Genomic DNA, 4895 nt, shown 5'->3' on the forward strand with positions numbered 1-4895 from the left:
CCGCACCCCCCCCACTCCCTCGTCTCTCCCTGTCGCCCGATCCAATCGGGATCGGGCGCCCATCGCAGCCGCCTGGAGTGACCCGCCTCCCGATGTCACCAGCGACCGCCAGTAGGACGCCGCCCCTACCGCACGCCTCCACCGCCAACGCCGCACGGAGCCCGCGTCGCTCGCGTCCTCGCCGGAGCTGGCCTGCCGACCTCGACCTCGCTGTGGCCTCCTTGTCCCCTCCCCGTGTCGCTACCTCACGCCTTGCCGACCCCCTGAACCCCTGCAACGCTGTGAGCCGCCCCCCTCCTCTTTTCCCACGTTCACCACACCGCCCGTCGTACCCCCTGCGCTGCACACGTGCGTTACCACGGGTCGTGCCCACACGCCGTCTGGCCGGCCCCCGCGAGTGCTCCACCATCGTCCGCGGCCACCTCTGCCCGCCCGTGACCTCGCCTCCCCGCGCGGCCATCTACGCGTGGCCTTGGCCGCCCACGAACAATGCTGCTGCTGCCGCCGGCCTCTCCCTGGCCATGCCATCCCACGCCGCTGCCCCCATGCTTAGGCTTCCCTCGCTGCTCTCCGCGCCGCCCCCTTGCAACTGCTGCCGATGCACCGCCTCGCTGGTGCTGCTGCTACCTCGTCGCCCCCGCCTCTGCTCCTACGCCCCGGCGCCGCCACTGCCACCTCCGGCGGCCAGCCTTGCCGCGCGCATAGCTGGCGCCCCCTCCCATCGATCTGGGTACGTGCCCGCACGGCGCCACCACCCGTTAACCCCTGCCTAGGCGCCCGGTTAACCGCCCCGTTAACCTCCAGGGACTATGACATATGGGACCCACGCCCAGAATTAAAACAAAAAAAGAAGATTAATTAAATAATAATTGTTAATTAATTAAATACTAAGTTAATTAGTTAACTTAATTAACCTGCTTAATAACCTAATCAGCCAGTTTAGTTAATCGAATGTTGTTTAGCAAAACATGTATCAATGACATGCGGGTCCCATGGCCCCTTTTAACTAGTCAACGGTCCAGTCAAACGCTGACTGGACATTTGACCAGGTCCCCACCTGTCAGCCCCTTAGGCACACTCTAGGTACACTTCCTGTGTATCCATAGCATTTAAATACAAATTTAATTTCGAATTAAATTAAATCCAGAAATTAGAAAATCTTTTAAATCTTCGAAAAATCATAGTAAATAATTCGTAGCTCGGATGAAAATACTTTATACATGAAAGTTGCTCAGAACGACGAGACAAATCCGGATACGCAGCCCGTTCGTCCGCCACACATCTCTAACCTATCGAACTCGCAACTTTCCTCCTTCGGTTCATCTGTCCGAAAACACGAAACACCGGGAATCCTTTCCCGGATGTTTCCCCCCTTTCCCGGTATCACCTAGTACTGCGTTAGGGCACACCTATACCACCGCGTTTGTCATGTTATGCTTTGATTGCTCTGTTATTTATTGTGTTCCCCCTCCGTTACTTTTTCCGGTAGACCCCGAGACCGCTGCCGGTACCCCTGTGATCGACTACAGTGTTGACGACCCCTTTTTGCAAGAGCAACCAGGCAAGCCCCCCCCCTTGATCACCAGATATCGCCTATTCCTTCTCTATATTGCTTGCATTAGAGTAGTGTAGCATGTTACTGCTTTCGGTTAATCCTATTCTGATGCATAGCCTGTCATTGTTGCTACTGTTGTTACCCTTACCTGCTATCCTACTGCTTAGTATTGGATGCTAGTTTTTCATCAGTGGCCCTACATTCTTGTCCGTCTGCCATGCTATACTACTAGGCCGTGATAACTTCGGGAGGTGATCACGGGCATATACTATATGCTTTACACTGTTACATTACCTGTGATACTGTTCGGAGATGGGGGCTGAAGGGGCAGGTGACTCCATCCCGGTAGAGGTGGGCCTGGGTTCCCGACGGCCCCCGACTGTTACTTTGTGGCGGAGCAACAGGGCAGGTTGAGACGACCTAGGGGAGAGGTGGGCCTGGTCCTAGTCGGTGTTCGCGGATACTTAACACGTTTAACGAGATCTTGGTATTTGATCTGAGTCTGGCTACTGGCCTATACGCACTAACCATCTACGTGGGGACAATTATGGGCACTCGACGTCGTGGTATCAGTCGAAGCCTTCGTGATGTCAGCGACTGAGTGGTGCGCGCCGGATTGGACCGTAAGCCTGCTCTTGTATTAAGGGGGCTAGTTCTGCTTCCGGCCACGTTCGCAACGTGCAGGTGTGCAAAGGGCGATGGGCCCAGACCCCTGCGCCATAGGATTTAGACCGGCGTGCTGACCTCTCTGTTGTGCCTAGGTAGGGCTGGGACGTGTTGATCTTACGAGGCCGGGCATGACCCAGGAAAGTGTGTCCGGCCAAATGGGATCGAGCGTGTTGGGTTATGTGGTGCACCCCTGCAGGGAAGTTAATCTATTCGAATAGCCGTGATCTTCGGTAACAGGACGACTTGGAGTTGTACCTTGACCTTATGACAACTAGAACCGGATACTTAATAAAACACACCCTTCCAAGTGCCAGATACAACCGGTGATCGCTCTCTCACAGGGCGATGAGGGGAGGATCATCGGTTAGGATTATGCTATACGATGCTACTTGATGCTACTTGGTGAACTTACCATCTACTCTCTCCTACATGCTGCAAGATGGAGGTGGCCAGAAGCGTAGTCTTCGACAGGATTAGTTATCCCCCTCTTATTCTGGCATTCTGCAATTCAGTCCACATATGATACCCTTATTCCATTTGATACCCATGCATATGTAGTGTAGCTCCTTGCTTGCGAGTACTTTGGATGAGTACTCACGGTTGCTTTCTCCCCTTTTTCCCCCTTCCCTTTCTTTCTGGTTGTCGCAACCAGATGCTGGAGTCCAGAAGCCAGACGCCACCATTGATGACGACTACTACTACTCGGGAGGTGCTTACTACTACGTGCAGCCCGCTGACGGCGACCAGGAGTAGTTTAGGAGGATCCCAGGCAGGAGGCCTGCGCCTCTTTCGATCTGTATCCCAGTTTGTGTTAGCCTTCTTAAGGCAAACTTGTTTATCTTATGTCTGTACTCAGATATTGTTGCTTCCGCTGACTCGTCTATGATCGAGCTCTTGTATTCGAGCCTTCGAGGCCCCAGGCTTGTAATATGATGCTTGTATGACTTATTTTATTTGTAGAGTTGTGTTGTGATATCTTCCCGTGAGTCCCTGATCATGATCGTACACGTTTGTGTGTATGATTAGTGTACGGTCAAATCGAGGGCGTCACACATGCGCAAGTAGTTCAAATTTGAATTATGCACAAAAATGCATTGAAAACTCATATAATGCATAAAAATGTCCAAACGAACCCCCAAAAAACACAAAAAATCACACAACACTCCTGTTGTTCTATGTTGACATGAGAAAAATAAATTTGAAAGCAATAAGAGGCAATAGATATCATTTCGTCACCAAAGGTGGGGCGTTCCCTACCGAAAACCATCATGCTTGTTGTGAGAAGCTCCGGTTTGTGAGAAGCATATACCCAAACCTGCCCCAAATGGGACAAAACATTTACCGCGGCATGTTGATGTCGCTCCATGACAGCATGCCAAGTTTCATGAGTTTCAGACAAGTTTTGGATTTATTAGAATTTAAAAACCAGGCATCTAATTGGTTTGCCGGCAATCAACGGTGCCCTGGTGTTTGAAATTCATTCCCATTTCTTGCATACACCCAAGGACACAGATTTGATTTTTCAACAATTTATATGCACGGAACATGCACATGTAGTTGAAATTTGAATTATGCACATAAATGCATTGAAAACTCAGATAATGCATAAAAATGTCCAAACGAACTCCAAAAAATCACACAACACTCCTGTTGTTCTATGTTGACACGAGAAAAAAATTGAAAGCAATAAGAGGCCATGGATATCGTTTCGTCCCCAAAGGTGGGGCGTTCCCTACCGAAAACCATCATGCTTGTTGTGAGAAGCTCCGGTTTGTGAGAAGCATATACCCAAACCGGCCCAAAATGGGACAAAAAATTTACCATGGCATGTTGATGCCGGTCCATGATAGCATGCCAAGTTTCATGAATTTCAGACGAGTTTTGGATTTACTAGAATTTAAAAACCAGGCATCTCAATGTTTTGCCGGCAATCAACGGCGCCCTGGTGTTTGGAATTCATTCCCATTTCTTGCATGGGACCTAAGCATGCACCCAAGGACACATATTTGATTTTTCAACCAATTTATATGCACTGGAGCATGCACATGTAGTTCAAATTTGAATTGTGCACATAAATGCATTGAAAACTCTGATAATGGATAAAAATGTCCAAACGGACACCGAAAAGTCACAAAAAGTCACACAACACTCCTGTTGTTCTATGTTGTCACGAGAAAAAAATTGAAAGCAATAAGAGGCAATGGATATCGTTTCGTCCCCAAAGATGGGGCCTTCCCTACCAAAAACCATCATGCTTGTTGTGAGAGGCTCCGGTTTGTGAGAAGCATATACCCAAACCTGCCCCAAATGGGACAAAAAATTTACCACGGCATGTTGATGCCGGTCCATGATAGCATGCCAAGTTTTATGAATTTCAAACGAGTTTTGGATTTACTCGAATTTAAAAAACAAGCATCTCAATGTTTTGCCGGCAATCAACGGTGCCCTGGTGTTTGGAATTCATTCCCATTTCTTGCATGGAACCTAAGCATGCAACCAAGGACACAGTTGATTTTTCAACCAATTTATATGCACTGGAGCATGCGCCTGTAGTTCAAATTTGAATTATGCAAAAAAATTCATTGAAAACTCATATAATGCATAAAAATGTCGAAATGAACCCTGAAAAATCACAAAAAAATCACACAACGCTCCTGTTGTTCTATGTTGA

Source organism: Triticum aestivum, chromosome 4A, assembly GCF_018294505.1.
Source record: "Triticum aestivum cultivar Chinese Spring chromosome 4A, IWGSC CS RefSeq v2.1, whole genome shotgun sequence".
NCBI lineage: Eukaryota > Viridiplantae > Streptophyta > Magnoliopsida > Poales > Poaceae > Triticum > Triticum aestivum.